General features: G+C 46.5%; 1 protein-coding gene across 1 annotated transcript in view; it reads left to right on the top strand.

The window, feature by feature from the left end:
* Positions 1-17,500, top strand: part of LOC135090690 (mucin-2-like) — a 194,129-nt gene that overhangs the window by 96,734 nt on the left and 79,895 nt on the right. The window contains exon 5 of the mRNA XM_063987695.1: positions 16,813-16,856. The gene's annotated coding sequence lies outside the window, so the exon portion shown is untranslated. The remainder of the gene's footprint in view (positions 1-16,812; positions 16,857-17,500) is intronic.

The raw sequence follows: 17,500 nt of genomic DNA, 5'->3' as shown, positions 1-17,500 counted from the left end.
ACTTTCGCTCACTTGTTCATACTTTCGCTCACTCGTACGTTCGCTCTCTCGTATGTTCGCTCATTCGTTCGTTCTTTCGGTCACTCGTTCTTTCATTCGTTCACTCGTTCTTTCATTCGTTCACTCGTTCTTTCATTCATTTGCTCGTTCTTTCATTCGTTCACTCGTTCGTACTTTCGTTCACTTGTTCGTTCTTTCGCTCACTCATTCTTACTTTCGCTCACTCGTTCGTAACTCGAGTGGCCTTGGAATTTAGTACGTCAGGAGAGACAAAAGGAGAGAGCAAGAGACAGAAAACATCGTGAAGAAACTGATCAATGAAGCCGAAAAATAATTCATACTATCGTTTATTCCTTCGTACTTCCGCTCACTCGTTCGTAACTCGAGTGGCCTTGGGATTTAGTACTTAAAGAGACAGAGACAAAACTAAAAGGGACAGAAAAGAAACGAATCAATGAACCAGGAAAAGAATCACATACGTTCGCTCACTAGTTCAAATGACCTTGAGATTCAGTACGTAAGGAGGAACAGGAAGAGACAAACAGGAGGAGAGACAGCAAGACAGAAAACCGCGCTAAGAAACAGATCAAACAAACTATAAGTCTCTCGTACTTTTCACCCACTCGTTCGCAACTCAAATGACCTTGGAATGCAGCACATACGGAGAGACAGAAGAAGAGATAGAACAGAAGGAGACAGAGAACCAGGTTGAGAAACAGATCAGTCAAACATTAAGTCTCTCGTGCTTTCGCCAACTCTTCGGTTACCTCAGTGGCCTTGGGTTATAATGAGGCACGTGTCAGTGAAGGTTCAAGGCTGCGAGGAAGGCCCGGGGCTGCAGAGGGGCGCTGAAGGCTACCCGAAAGCTGTTTGAGGGGCCATAAAATCAGGCAGGTAACCCGAGGCAGCTTGAGGGTTAGATAGATTAAGAGAGGAGAGTGCGAGTCGAGAGGACGAGAAGGAGGATGGAGAGGAAGAGGAGGTGAAGATGCTTATGACTCGGTGAGGGTGAATGAGGGAGATGATTCGCTAAGGAGATGAAACACAGGGAAGAGGAAGGGAAGGAGCAAGTGATAACTAGTGACGAGAAGGAGGATGGAGAGGAAAAAGAGGTGAAGATGCTAATGACTGAAAGGATGAATGAGGGAGATTATCCGGTAAGATCAAACACAGGGAAGAGAAGGAGAAAATGATAATGAGTGATTGGCAAAGTGGCCGTGATCGTGTTACATGACGCTTAGTAATGTTAAACTGTAAGGTACGTAAAGCAGAGAAGACAAGGACGAGAATTTTACAGACATTTACAAGATAGTATTGGCTAAATGATATTACGAATCCTAGAATGGGAAAGAAATAACTCCTAGATGATATACAACGTATTAGAAAGATTAAACCACAAGGTATTTACGTAAAGGAAAGAGAAGAACGAGAAGGATTTCCGGAACGTTTAACAATTTTACTCACTAGAAATATTACGAATACTAGAAAGGTAAAGAAAGATCCGTAAATGATATCCAACGAAGGTAAACCTGGATGTGGATGTAGGAAAGAAATATAAATAAATAGATAAAGAAGAAGGATTTACTAGATATTTGCAAGGATATTTAAAAATGTTACGAATGACAGAAAAAAAAGTCCTTGGGTGTACTAGAAGGATTGAGCTATGAAATGATAAGGAGAAAAGAAAGAGGACAAGGAAGATTCCTCAGATTTTTTAAAGAATTTTTCACTGGAGAATATCGAGAGTTAGAAAAGAGTGATTCTTAGGTGATGTGCCTGAAAAATTCAACAGTAAGGTGGATAAGGAGAAAAGGACGAAGGGAATCTACCAAAAAAATTATCGGGTATTACTTACTGAGGTATGAAGTATAAAGTAGGAAGCCGCCGTTGTACAGTGGGGGACGAGGGGTCTTCAGGAGCACTGGTTCGAATCCTGGCCACTGTCCGAACATAGGAAGGGCATCCACTCGGGGTAACGGTTCCCAAATGCCATATCCAAGGTCCTTCATTAGGAGTCACCGTCCTGGCCCTGATAGGTTAAGAAAGCCGGACGTAAAAAAACGAAAAAAAAAAAAAAAGTGTTAAAACAGATAAATATAGAAGTAAAGAAATACTTTGTTGTATCTGAAATATCAAACCAGACGACGGATTCGGAAAAAAAAAAAAAGTGGATGAGTAAAATAAGGATTCCCTGGACAAGGCGTTAGTGACTGAGACTCATGTAGGTAGAACTAATCGCTACTGATTGCTGATAAAATAAAAAAAAAGTCAGTGTGTTAATCGCTTGTTATCGTCGTGTTTCAACTGCGCGGCGTGATAAGGCTCCAGATTACGCTGCAGAGGTGTTGCGGGTGCAGCTGTGTTGCATGATATGACAGGTGCTGTGCGCTGTGCTGTCACCTCCATGGAAGGGGGAGAATATGTATTGTGTTGCGTGTATGTCGTCGCCTTGTTTCATGTTCCGTTTTAATGTGTCAGTGTTGCGTGGCGGTGTTGGCAGCAGCAGTCAGAGTGTTACTAACCTCCCGTTATTTCATTTGTTTTACATGTTCTGTTCTGTGTTGTGTGTTTGCTGTTATTACACGTTTAATGCGAAGGGATATATAGTGTGGGTTGTGTTGTGTTAATGTGCTAAGTGTTGCTGCTGCCATCCTGTCACTACACAACACTACAATTGTATTTCATTTGTGTTACAGCATTTGCCTTGTGTTTCTAGTTATCCTGTATTACTTTATTACAGAGGTTTTAAGTTACCGACGAGAGGGGAAGGAGGAGGAGGAGGTGGAGAAGGAAGGGAAGCTGTAGTGTTGCGTGTGTTGCTCGTTTTGTTATTTTGTGTTGAGACAGCGACGGTGTGTTGAATACTGATGCGGTGTTGTACTGTGGTGTTGTGGTGTTGGAATGTCCGTTTTTTGTTCATTATTTGGTGAGTTGCACCTGTTCCGTTACTGTGTGTGTGTGTGTGTGTGTGTGTGTGTGTGTGTGTGTGCGTGTGTGTTATTAGATTCTTGTGCGTGTGTGTTCGTTTTTGTGATGCTTTGAGGAAAATTGCACAGTCATAGTGGTTTTGTAACGCGACACCGCCACCTCTATCACCACCACCACCACCACCACCACCACCACCACCACTGCCTCATTATAGAGCGAATTAGGGCGACGCAGCGCACAACCTCATCACCATCAGGTTCCTCGATACGCGCCACTCACCACCAATGTTCATTACTCGTCTGTTCTGTTCTCAGTTTTAACGTGTCATTGTTCCGCTTGAAAAATAAATGTCGAATTGTTTGCTTAAGAAAGTTTGGATGGAATTAGGTTATCTTTACTGTTATTACTGCTGCTGCTGCTGCTGCTGCTGCTACTATTGCTACTACTACTACTACTACTACTACTACTATCATTACCACTACCACTACTACTACTACTATCACTACCACTACCACTACTACTACTACTACTACTACTACTACTACTACTACTACTACTACTACTACTACTACTACTACTTATGCATCTGCTTCTGCATTACTTCGAAGTGGAAACGTTATACACACCCATTTGGTATACATATACTAGATATTCTTTTTACTCACACACACACACACACACACACACACACACACACACACACACACACACACACACAGTTTTATCTTTAGCAAGCAGAAGACGAAATATTTTGCCCGTGTTCTGTGTGGAGGAAAAAAAAAAAAAGAATTCCGTTTTGAAGTTTAACTCTCTCTCTCTCTCTCTCTCTCTCTCTCTCTCTCTCTCTCTCTCTCTCTCTCTCTCTCTCGATGGTAAAGTTGAGTTGGGTGATGGATTTTATGGGAACTGTGAAGGAGCCGGTTTAAATGTTAAGGGGCCTAACCATTACCTTCAATATTATCAATGTAAACTAGGAAAAAATAAAAGGAAAAAGAAAAAAAGTGTTCTTATCATCGCCTACCATTACAACACCTGTTTCTATATGCAGTTAATGGCACCTTCCTCGTCGTCTCACCATCACAAGCCACAACTGCCACTTTCTCCACCTTAAGTTACCTGTAATTAATGTACTCCCCTTCAGCCAGTCATATTCAGTACAACTCTACCAAGAACCACCTCTGTATCTTGACTTATCGCCAAATGTTGGTTCCCCTTCAACTGCCATTACATAATTTCTACCCCACACCTTTTTCTACCTTTACATACCTAGAGTTATTGGCGGCCTCTTAATTAACCTGCTATTACGTACCGTCTACCATCACAACACCTGTCTGTATATCCAATTTATGGTAGCTTTCTAACCTAACCTGACGACCTAACTTAACTAGACCTATCCTAATCAAACTTAACATAGCTTAACCTAACCTAACTTAACCTGAACTAACCTAACTTAATAGACATAACCTTACCTGCACCTTCCTTTACCTGTTCTTACCTGCAGTTAACAGAAACCCTCGTGTCAACCTCCACCACTAAGCTCACTCAACAACCATTATCGCGTTTATCTTCACTACCACAATCCTCTGATCTTATCTCTGGAAACCACCACCAAAACCACCACCACCATCACCTCCATCAACACCAGTATTACTATCTTCACCATTACCGTCATCACTGTTCTTATTAATATGTTTAGTTAATCATCACTCAGAAACTCAGAAATTAATCCAGCACCGTATCTGTGGACGTCTTATCTTTGTTACATTACCTGCCTCTATCTCTCAAGGTCTCTCGTGAAGCCACAGTAGCCCAATACTCACACACCCACACACACCCCTCTCTCTCTCTCTCTCTCTCTCTCTCTCTCTCTCTCTCTCTCTCTCTCTCTCTCTCTCTCTCTCTCTCTCTCTCTCTGGGCAGTCTTCTAAAACCCTTCGCTCTCTCACCACGACTGCTCTCAAAGGTCACAGAGATGATTAGCCAGTTCTCAAGATTGTTTCTCCCGTTCATAATGTGAATATCTTGGTAATCTGTCTATAGAACCATAAAAGCACCCTTAAAAACTCGTCCAACTTATACTAGAGAGTTTTGAATGTAGAGGAGGTGATGAGCAGAAGTGTTTCAGAATTTGGTCCTCTCTCTCTCTCTCTCTCTCTCTCTCTCTCTCTCTCTCTCTCTCTCTCTCTCTCTCTCTCTCTCTCTCTCTCTCTCTCTCTCTCTCTCTCTCTCTCTCTCTCTCTCTCTCTCTCTCTCTCTCTCTCTCTCTCTCTCTCTCTCTCTCTCTCTCTCTCTCTCTCTCTCTCTCTCTCTCTCTCTCTCTCTCTCTCTCTCTCTCTCTCTCTGTGTGTGTGTGTGTGTGTGTGTGTGTGTGTGTGTGTGTGTGTGTGTGTGTGTGTTTTTGATCACGTCTCTTCAGGTAATAGAAAGGCTTTGGTAGTCAGTGATATGGAAATGTAATGGCCTCAGTAGTCAGGTTGTTAGTATAGTCAGGAGCTTAAAGATTAAATAAATGTACGGATAATGATAAGTGGATATTCATACTCGTAACTTTGGATGTTTTGTATATAAGCTGGCACGTTTAGACCTACTGGCTTCCTGCAGCTTCCCTTATGTCCTTGTGTTCATCTCTAATCTATCTTGCTCTGTCTGTTACTGCATCGTTCACAATCAGCCACCGTGCACCCATAAATAGCATTAACATAGTCTATCATAACCACTATGGTCACATTATCTTTTGCTATCTTACTATCACCATACTATTCCTCTGTCTACCCTTTAACCCTTTGGTGCATCTTCCCTTCATTACTAACCTCTCTGAGACGTCCTTACTTGTTCTACAGCCATCGCCAATCTTTAAACTGGGTAGAAATTGCAATGTTTATTCCCTCATTTCTTGCAGATGCTTATAAAGGTTCCTTGTAATTCATTTATGGTGCTGTTAATTGTTTCGTATCACAGTGAAAGGGTTAAGTACCATATTCCACTCCCCCCCCCCCCCCCCCCCCCACACACACACACACACACACACACACACCGTAGTGAGTTACGGCATACTTTCATATAATGCACCATAAGAGCTATCATCACTAAAAGCGCTCTCCCTCAGACTACCATGTCTCTACACCGTACAACCATAGGCACCATACTAACACCATATAACCTACCATACACACCATCATTATAAAACCACTCTTACAGCTTCACTAATCCATACCCTTTAAAAGTACCATGTTTGTACACCATACAGCACCACACAGACACTGCCATACAAACTTATATGTTCACCATACACATCATCATCACCTTAAAATCACTATCTTTATTCCTATCACCATTTTCTCCACCACGCCTAAACACTCCACCGCCATCACCACCACCACAGCACTGCAGCAGATTCACCACACACACACACACACACACACACACACACACACACACACACACACACACACACACACACACACACACACAGTTAAAAGCAATCGAGACAAACATCAAAACTGAGTACCGTAAGAAAACAGTGCAGTGTATGTAGGTGGAGTGTAGGTGGTGGTGGTGGTGGTAGTGGCGGCGGAGGTGGTGGTGGTGGTAGACTGTCTAGCCGTGGCCGCGATATATAGCATAATATTTCGCCACATTATGAAACCTGAAGGCGCAGCAGAAGAGGGTCTTTTGTCGAGCATTTTGGGCCCAAGAGAGTCTCGCCCCACAGATCATTGCGGTAAAGCAGGTGCCGGGAGTAAGGCAAGGCTGGGAACTTGTGGAAATAATTAGGGGACGGAGGGAGAGAGAGAGAGAGAGACAGACAGACAGACAGACAGACAGACAGAGACAGACGACAGACAGACAGACAGACCACCACTACCACCACCACCACCACCACCACCACCACCACTACTACTACTACTGTCACTGGTGGTGGCTACTGTACTGTTGCTGCTGCTGCTGCTACTATTTTTACTAACACCACCACCACCACTACCACCACTACTACTACTACTACTACTACTATAAAAACAAGTTGCTAATACCACTAATACCTTTTAGCATATTTACCACAAAGAGAGAGAGAGAGAGAGAGAGAGAGAGAGAGAGAGAGAGAGAGAGAGAGATGTGAAAGTAGACAGTTCCCAGGAGTGAAGCATACTTACCCGGCACAGGAGACACCGTGAGCTTCCTGAGGCAAACCTTCACTAACATAGGAACACTGCCAATGCTGCACGAGACACACTCAAACCAACACCTGTATATTGAATATTTCGCAGGTGTGAGGATAGAGGTGGTACAGTGTAGGTTCTCTCTCTCTCTCTCTCTCTCTCTCTCTCTCTCTCTCTCTCTCTCTCTCTCTCTCTCTCTCTCTCTCTCTCTCTCTCTCTCTCTCTCGGTAATAGTAGAAGTAGTAACAGGAAGTAGAAAAAGCAGAAAATGTAGTAGTAAAAATAGTAGTAGTGGTGGCGGTGGAAGTAGAGTAGTAGTAGTAGTAGTAGTAGTAGTAGTAGTAGTAGTAGTAGTAGTAGTAGTGGAGATAACTCTAATGAGATATGAGGAATTTTCACTTCACCACCAACACACACACACACACACACACACCATCCCCTATGTACATTTTCAGTTTGTCAACTGCCTAAATAATAAACCGTTTATTATTATTATTATTATTATTATTATTATTATTATTATTATTATTACACACACACACACACACACACACACACACACACACACACACACACACACACACCTTACAATTATAAAACACATCAGCCAAATCCAGGTAAGAGAAAGAGACCGAGAGACAGACAGACAGACAGACAGACAGACAGACAGACACACGAGCACCAGGTCCCCTTATTAACTAGCATCAATTACCTGCCGCCTCCGTAACTTATTACCAGGCTACAGGTGAGCTATCGATAATTGCCAAGCGTCACGTGATCTTAATCCAAGAATGACCGTCACGTAGAAAATCGATTTGAAAAGATGTTCCGGGGGCGATAGAAATTAGTGAAAGCAGGTGAGGTTGAGAGAGAGAGAGAGAGAGAGAGAGAGAGAGAGAGAGAGAGAGAGAGAGAGAGAGAGGTGGTGGTGGTGGTGTGGTGGTGGAGAAGAAAGGAGGGAGGAAGATGGTTTAAAACTCTCTCTCTCTCTCTCTCTCTCTCTCTCTCTCTCTCTCTCTGGTAAAGTAGAGAGAGAGAGAGAGAGAGAGAGAGAGAGAGAGGGGGGTAGATTGAGAGAAATAAGCCGGGAAGATGACATAAGATCCCTCCCATCTCTCTCTCTCTCTCTCTCTCTCTCTCTCTCTCTCTCTCTCTCTCTCTCTCTCTCTCTCTCTCTCTCTCTCTCTCTCTCTCTCTCAAGTCAATTAGTCCCCGCCATCACAGCATCACCACACACAGACCCTTTACATACGCCTCCCTGTGTCCAAGGGGGCTAAGAGGCATGGCACTAAGAATATCTCCCTGTGTTTACCTCATTATGCTCTCTAGTCCTGCCTCCCCGCAGCCATACACTGTTCTCAGATCCCTTGTCCTCCGACCCTCTCTCTTCTGGCGCTCTCTCTCTCTCCCTCTTTTTCTCCCTCTTTCCTTGGCTTTGTGTGGGTGTGCGCCTCCTCTTATTTCCCCTTTGTTTCGCTATAGACGGATGGCTGTGTTACATTCCTTTCCTGGCCGGTCCTCACGTTCCTCTTTCGGGGAAGGAAGGGAGGGAGCGAGGGAGGTGACGCAAGAAATGGCTCGTTACCTCGTGTTATCTCTCTTGACTGACTTACTCACTCGCTCTTCATGGTTTTGTCACAGTAATGATATCTATAGTGTGTGGTTTCTCTCTCTCTCTCTCTCTCTCTCTCTCTCTCTCTCTCTCTCTCTCTCTCTCTCTCTCTCTCTCTCTCTCTCTCTCTCTCTCTCTGAGTATAAATATATAATCATTGTTCTCTGTATTTTTTTTATCTTCTTCGTTTCCTGTTTGTATTTATTTTTCCTTCTTCATCTGTCTTCCTTGTTCTTATCATGCTTTCTCTCCTCCTCCTCCTCCTCCTCCTCCTCCTCCTCCTCCTCCTCCTCCTCCTCCTCCTCCTCCCCTTTCCTTCGCGTCCTACTTCTTGTAATGTAAGAAAAGTTATCACAAAAAAAGAAAAACAAGAGCCTACTCTCACCCAGTCTTAAGTTGAAATTTCTTCTGCGCGTCCGTTTGCCTCTCAATTTGTCTTCCTTTTAATGTGATTTTCAGTCCTGCCCTGCCACGTATGTACTGATGGCAGCCTCGTTAAGAGAGTGAGAGTTAGGGACACCTGTACGCGGGTGGAAAGAACACCTGCGGAACAATATAGCCAGGTGTTACTGGGGGTAGTGTCCGCTCATTGCTAACGTACACAAGAACACACAAGAACGCACAACCACTTCACGGCGGCCGCTCAAGTTTCGTGCTTTGTGGCTGTGTGTCTTCAGTACCTCGGTGTGCCTATTGTCTCTTCGTTGCCTTATCTCAGAATCGCATTGTGAGGCCCTGATTGACGGACAGCTTAAGCTTCTGACGCTAAGCCTTTCATCCCATCGAGTTGACATCACGCACGCTCCCTCCACCACCTTCCCTGGCGGGCGCGTGGAAAACATTGCCAAGCTTCACTCTTCTTTTTTTTGTAAATGCTTTGGATGTGTGCGGGTTGCTATTGAAAGAACACTTACACTCAGTACTCTCGCACACACACACACACACACACACACACACACACACACACACACACACACACACACACACACACACACACACACACACACATGTACGTTTCAATTCACCGTAAGCCGTTTCTGAATTTTCATTGGAGTACATTTTTTCTTGTTTTTTTTTTTCGTTGGTCGCAGTAGTAGTAGTAGTAGTAGTAGTAGTAGTAGTAGTAGTAGTAGTAGTAGTAGTAGTAGGAAGAGGAGGAGGAGGAGGAGGAGATAGTGGTGGTAGTGATGGTATTAGAGGTAGTAAAGCTTGTTGTTGTTGTTGTTGTTGTTGTTGTTGTTGTTGTTGTTGTTGTTGTTGTTGTTGTTGTTGTTGTTGTTGTTGCTGTTGAAGTGCACTCAGCCCGCAAATCTCTCTCTCTCTCTCTCTCTCTCTCTCTCTCTCTCTCTCTCTCTCTCTCTCTCTCTCTCCTCTCTCTCTCTCTCTCTCTCTCTCTCTCTCTCTCTCTCTCTCTCACCGCCTGCAACGGGTATGACTCCTCCTTCTCCTGCTCCTCCGAGCGGCGATGACAATAAGTGCTGACGTCAGTAGGTCTCTGCCACCACCTCCTCCTCCTCCTCCTCCTCCTCCTCCTCCTCCTCCGTCAGAAGCCATACACCAAACCTTCCTGCCAGGTCGGTGACGAATGTAAACAAACACCTGATATTCATTTGCTCAGCGAGAAACAAGGTACTGAATCGCTTGAGTGTCGCGTATAGAGGATACAAACCTTCATATAAAGATTATAGAGAGAGAGAGAGAGAGAGAGAGAGAGAGAGAGAGAGAGAGAGGGGACTACATAACCAACCAACTATAACAGAAAAAAAAACGTAAGATCAGCATAACGTTATTCGACACGCATTGTTATAAGGAACTTCGAGCCTCAAAAAGAAGAGTTTTCCAAAAAAAAAAAAAAAAAAATGTAGCGTTTAAGAACTGTTCGCTTGGCTGTGCTTCTTTTGGTGGTGATAGTGGTGGTGGTGGTGGCTGTGTCTTGGTGTGCGGTGTGGTGTGTATCGCCAGGCTGCGGGGATGTGTGTCGGGGCGGCTGTCTGGTCGCGGTAGTTGGTCTGGCAAGGTGAAAGTGGGGACCTGGAGTGAGTGAGTGGGAAGGAGGTTGGCTGGGGGTGGGAGTGGGAAGGGTTTTTGCGTCGGTGTTTGCTGTGTGTGTGTGTGTGTGTGTGTGTGTGTGTGTGTGTGTGTGTGTGTGTGTGTGTGTGTGTGTGTGTGTGTGTGTGTGTTTAGTCGTAGGAATCACTATTTAGTTTTCTCCTGTACTAATTAAACTTAAGTACCGGAAGTTAGGTACAATTTAAAGCTTGCACAATCTCTCCTTCCCTTCTTCCCTTTCCTCTCTTCTTTTCCTTCCCTCCTCCTTCCGCACTCCTTTCTTCCTCCACGCCTTCCATCTTTACACACACACACACACACACACACACACACACACACACACACACACACACACACACACACACACACACACACACACACACACACACACACACACAACGCAGACCGCAAAAATTCCTGCTGCTCTGATAGAGTTCACAAAACTTGAGAGGGGGAAAAAAATCTTCACAGCGGCCCTCGTGTTGAGAGCATTGTTACCACACACGACGAAGTGAGTGACCAGTGATGCCAGCTGTGCGAAAGTGAACCAGAGAGAGAGAGAGAGAGAGAGAGAGAGAGAGAGAGAGAGAGAGAGAGAGAGAGAGAGAGATTAATGGTCACGAGAAAGTTGCTGCAATTGGAGGGAAGGGAGGGAAGGGGAGAGGGAGTCACCAGCCTCTCCCTCCACCCATCCACCTCTCTCTCCGCCCCTCCACCTCTCCCCCTTTCTTCAGACCACAGTGCCAGACACCAGTGCCTCCTACCTGAGTCACCAAACTCACCTAGTGCCCACCCACCTCCACCACCTGCCCACCTAGCCTCTTGCCCGACACCTGTCCTACACCTGTCAGCCCCGTCAGGGGTCGTGTCGGATGGAAAGTGACGGCAGGTTTGTAAAAAAGGCGGAAAAAAGGAGCGAAAGTGAAACACGAACTTGCAAAGGATAGAAAAAATTAAAACCTCTTCCCTGTTTTTCCTTAAGGTGAATGTGACACTTAAAAATAGGAAGAGTGTGTGTGTGTGTGTGTGTGTGTGTGTGTAATAATAATAATAATAATAATAAACGGTTTATTATTTAGGCAGTTGACAAACTGAAAATGTACATAGGGGATGGGGAAAAACTTAACATTAATCCTAACGGTAAGACTAATCTAGGAGGGAAATACTATCGATTGATGGCTCGCACCATGGTGGGAATCGCACTGAGTCTGTACCGGTCCGTGCGCGGCGCCTTCAGGGGCGTTATTTTGTTGTGGTGTCTGGTGGCACGGACAGGGCGAGGCGCGTCGGGCGGCAGCATGTCTCTGAGACGCGGATGATGCAGTAGTCCCTTCCCAAACTTCTCCAGAGCCTCTCGGTGCCTGGTGGATATTCTGGACAGACTCAGGGTGGTCAGGGCTTCTTCATAGGTGGTGTATGCAGGGCCAAGGATGACCCTGCACGCCCTTTTCTGCACACTCTCTAGCTGTAGCTGTTGAGTGTGTGTGAGGGAGGAGGACCACGCTGGGGAGGCGTACATGAGTTTGGGGAGGATGAAGGTGAGGTACACCCCCCTTAACTCATCTGTCGGCGTCCCCAGCGACCTGAGTCTGCGCAGCATGTACAGCCTGTAGGTAGCTGATCTCACGGTGCTGGCGACATGCTGCTTCCAGGTCAGCTGGTCGTCCACCGTGACTCCGAGAAGCTTGGCACATTGGACCACCTGGAGGGGGTGAGGGCCCACTGTGAGCCGGGGAGGGGGTACTGGTACAGAGGAGGTACAGAAATGCATCACCACAGTTTTGCTGTGGTTGATGGTCATCCTGCTCTCCTCTGTCCACGTCTGCAGTCGCTCCAGAATTGCTTGCAGTGGCGAGTAGTCCGGGTTCTTGTTGGAAACTGGGACGCCCACGGTGCAGTCGTCCACATACTTCCAGCGATGGGGGGTGTCGGTGAGGGCGTCGTTGATGAGGAGGAGGAAGCATAGAGGACCCATCTTGGTCCCCTGGGGGACTCCACATGTCAGCTGTTGGAAATTAGAGACAGAGCCCTGATAGCGAACGGCCTGACGTCTCCCTGTGAGGAAGTCGGCTAGCCACGCTATCAGATTAGGAGGGAGACCCAGACTTACTGCCTTGCTGATGACAACAGTGTGATCAACTAGATCAAAGGCTTTTTTGAAGTCGACAAAAGCAACAGCTAGAGAGGTGTTTCGCTTGTCCAGGTGGCTGTGGATGAATTCAAGGAAGCTGGTCAGGTAATGTGAGGTGTGTGTGTGTGTGTGTGTGTGTGTGTGTGTGTGTGTGTGTGTGTGTGTGTGTGTGTGTGAATGTTTCTTATAGCTGTTTTTTAGTGGAATTATATGACTGACTGACTGATGGATAAACTGAATGCACTACAGTAACACGGTCACATGGCACGGCGCAACGGTATCTCCTTCTTCTTCTTCTTCTTCTTCTTCTTCTTTTTCTTCTTTCTCTCTTTCTTTTTTTTTTTTCTTCTTACTGTTCGTTTTAGATCAAGTGAGGGGACGAAGTATAGCATTTTGCCATAGTAAAATTTAAAAAAATAAATAAATAAAAAAAAGAAGAAAAACATGTCTGGGTAACTGTATGTGTTGTCTGACTGAAAAAAAAAAAAAATATTTATAACACATTAACAGAATACAAGACAGAAGCAGATCCATCCTTCTCTTTGTCTATCTGTCTGCCTGTCTATCAATCTGTCTTAACCGCTAGACAAACAATGATACCACCACCACTACCACCCCACCACCACCAACACCTCCTGCTGCTCCTCTTCCTCCTCTTAAGGTATCCGTGGCTGCCTCAGAAAAGGTGTAAATTAGGCCTATGGAACCCCGAGGAATGTCTCCAAGGCCTTTTTTTTTTTTTTTTTTTTTTTAATATATATTTATTCGATCTGGTCCGGCGGTATCGCGTGTCGTGTAAGTGAGGTCATGAAAGAGCCGCACGGGAGCTCACAGGCATCTCAAATTTACTCACACAAAAGAAACACAATAATAAATAGCGATTCGGTTCCCCTTCCTCTTTTGACATGGGGGAGAAGTATAAGGTTGTGGATCAAAGTATAAGGTATTGGATTAAAGTATAAGGTATTGAATTAAAGTATAAGGTATTGGATTAAGGAACTATAAGGTACTGGATTATAGGGAGCAGTATAAGGAGAAGTATAAGAAGAAGTATAAGGTGTTGGAATAAAGTATAAGGTATTGGATTAAAGGTACTGAATTAAAGAACATAGGTGGATACAAGTGACTGGCTTTGTATAATAGACAGTAATAAGTGCTCAGGTCCTGTGTAAGTACGTCCTTCGGTGAGAGATGAACTGTGTGTAGTGTTAAAGAAAAAGGTAGTGACTGTACTGCAAGAGAAAGGAAGAGGGGAGTGTGTGGTGATTGTTATGATGAAGGGAGTAAATGTGAAGATACTCGTATGTAAATGGAGTGATGGTATCTTCAGCATATGATGATGATAACAGTAAGAAGAAAAGAGTAACAATGATAATACAAGAAACATCCCCACTACTACTACTACTACTACTACAGGAACAACAACACTTTTAACATCACCCACGGGCATAGACACTTAACCTAAAGACACAGGCTGGATACGTACAAAAAAGGCAGTAAAAAGTAATAAAACCGTAACTGGAGACAGAATGGGCGGTGGTTTTTTACTGCTGGTGTGAGTGTCCGAAGTGTCCGGGAAAGGATATTTTTGCCGTCTATTTCTGTCTCGTGTATTTAATGTACCGCATGACTAGCCGGGACCGCTTCTTGATGAGAGAGAGAGAGAGAGAGAGAGAGAGAGAGAGAGAGAGAGAGAGAGAGAGAGAGAGGCAATGGGTGAAAATAACTAAGACGAGTAACCCCAAGTTCCTTCATCATGGGTGTCACCTGACGCTCTCCCTTCCTCCTCTCCCTCCACTCGTCTCCCCCTGTGCCTCTCCCTGACTCCCTCCCTCTTTCTCTCCAACCCTTCCTCCAGACACCCACACCCACGTGCGGTCGCGCTGTGATACCGAACATGGTCCTTTTTCTCCCCCTTGTGTGTGTGTGTGTGTGTGTGTGTGTGTGTGTGTGTGTGTGTGTGTGTGTGTGTGTGTGTGTGTGTGCGCGCGCGCGCGCGCGCGTGCTTGCGTTCGTGCGTGCGTGCGAGGAGTGGTCAGGTCATTCCACGTTAGCGACTTGGTGAGGCGGAACTGACCTCGACAAGTTTAACCTCCAGGACACTCACCTTTGACACTCCTCTTCCTCCTCCTCCTCCTCCTCTTCCTTCTTCCTCGGTAAAGGGGGTGGGTAGAAGGATAAGCGCTGTCCTCGCCCTCCTCCCACCCTCCCCCTCATCCCTCTTCTGCTCCTCCCCCTATTAGCAAAACCTGAAGTTACCTACTAACTGTTTCAGAGCCTCGCCGCCTCCTCCCTGCCGCCACGCGCTGTGCTTCATCTGCCTTCACTTAGGAGTCGGGAAATAATCAATAGCGAAAGAGAGAGAGAGAGAGAGAGAGAGAGAGAGAGATGAGGGGGGGTGTTGGTATGATGGTAAGGGCGGTTAGGGGAAAAGAAGGGACAGGAGGGAAACATGTGCGAGAGAAAAGGAGCGTTAAGTGTGTGTGTGTGTGTGTGTGTGTGTGGGTGTGTGTGTGTGTGTTTGAGTGTGTGTGTGTGTGTGTGTGTGTGTGTGTGTTTGAGTGTGTGTGTGTGTGTGTGTGTGTGTGTGTGTGTGTGTGTGTGTGTTGTGGTACGCGAGACAGAGTGTTCACCCCGGCTAGACAAAGAGTTGAACGGGTGGTGGTAGTGGTGGCGAGGGCGGCGGCGGCGGCGGCGGCGGCGGCGGCAGTGGTGGTGGTGATGGTGGTCTGACCGGCGCCACCTCTCCCTCCCTCCCTACCGCTGCCTCTACCTGTGGCCTCCCCAGATGGGCGACCTTGGGTGCCCTGCTGCTGCCTACGGTAACCTGCTCCTCCCGCCTGCCCTCCCCTCAGGCTGGGGAATCTCCGGGAGTGTTTCAGGGTAGAAAGAGGCAAAGAAATCGGGCTCGTGTGGACCCTAAGGCCGCGTCGAGTGACAAAGCGCCAGATTTCTATACACGGGACCCTGGAAATCGTAGCAGCGGAGCGTTAGGTACGGTAAACGCCTCGAGGCTTGAAAAGAGTCGTAATATGAGACGCCAGACGCAAAGAAGAGCTATTTTAGAGGTCATCCAGCAGCCGTAGAGTTCAGAGGGGCGATGGATAGAGTCGTTACGAGTTGAAGGGAATAGTTGGGTGGTGTTGGAATGGCGGGAAGACCTGTGTGTGTGTGGGTTGTTACGTGTAGTGCTACTGTGGTGCCTTCTCCCGGCCTCCCGCGCTGCGTGGGTAGGGCGGGAGGAAGGTGAGTGCGAGGATGTGTTGCAGAGGAGGACTTCCGTTGCCTGTGTCGCCCGAGTCTTTGTGCAGAAAGGGGAAGAGGAGGAGGAGGAGGAGGAGGCAAGGTGGTGGCTGCCAGCTAGTGAAACTTCCGGTAACTAGAATTGAGAAGGATGCTAGTACGTGCTGCTTTACTTCTTCCTCCTTCCCTCCTCCTACTTCTCCTCCTCCTCCTCCTCCTCCTCCTCCTCCTCCTGCTGTTCATCCTCTTTTATTTTCGTACTTTTTTACGCCTCTAAGAGCCATTTACAACACGGCATATTCCTCGTTACGCTCTCCCGCACACTGAAGAAAGCTTTTTTATTAATTTTCTTTAAAAATTCTCCCCTCACATAAAAAGGGGGGGGGGGAAGCAAGGAGCGGGGTCTTGCATTGGCCCAGTAAGCGGAAACTTAGCTTGTGGTTTTAAGGACACACACACACACACACACACACACACACACACACACACACACACACACACACACACACACACACACACACACACCGTCATTAATAAGAGTTTCATACCTGCCCAGTAGGTTACACACTATATTATTTTTGTCACCCTCCTCCACCACCACCACCTCCTCCTCCTCCTCCTCCTCCTCCTCCTTCCACTTAAACAGCAATTAATTTCCAACTATTAACATTTAACCGTAATCTTTCCCGCAGTGTCAAGCGCCCTCGGAATCCCACTTCGCTGGAGGAACGGAGAGGTGAGTAAGTGAATGAGTAAGTGCTGGGAGTGCGTATGTCGACGCTGGTGGGAGAGGAATGATTGAGGTTTGGTTTCCTCTCGTCTTATCGGCGGGAATTGTATCGCGAGTGTATGGAGTGTGGGCTATGAGCTCGATAATTGAATGTCAGGCAGCCAGCGCACCAGCCCGCCCAAAGCAGAGTTGCCAAGGCCGCAGTGTAACCTTGTCCCGCTGCCACCCCGCCGAGATGGACTTCCCCTGTGTGTCATGACGGATCGTCACGTCTCTGAATATTCAGCATGCCAATATTATAGGCTGGTGGCGTTTGAAATGCGGAAAAGTGGCGGGAAAGTGGAATTTATGGCAGTGGGAAACGCGCCGCCCTGCCCGCGCTGCCTCTCTCCTTTACAGCTGATCGCGGCATCCGAAACTAAGGAATTTCAGCGCGGGGAGGAAAAACAGTTTCTCCTCGCTTCCCATCTCTTCCCTGGACCTATGAGTGAGGTGCGTCCTAAAGGGGTGTTTTAGGAGACGTGCAAGACGAGAGTGGACGTGTGCCGCTGTTGGAGGGAGGGAGAAAGTGGTGGCGGGAGGGAGGGAGTGGTGGGCGGCGTCGGACGGGGAGGTTCGGGTCATCACTTCCTTCAAACGCGTGGTGGTGG

The sequence above is a fragment of the Scylla paramamosain genome, chromosome 35, assembly GCF_035594125.1.
Source record: "Scylla paramamosain isolate STU-SP2022 chromosome 35, ASM3559412v1, whole genome shotgun sequence".
Classification (NCBI taxonomy): Eukaryota; Metazoa; Arthropoda; class Malacostraca; order Decapoda; family Portunidae; genus Scylla; species Scylla paramamosain.
The sequence above is the reverse complement of the archived record's forward strand: the minus strand, read 5'-3'. Positions and strand labels throughout refer to the sequence as shown.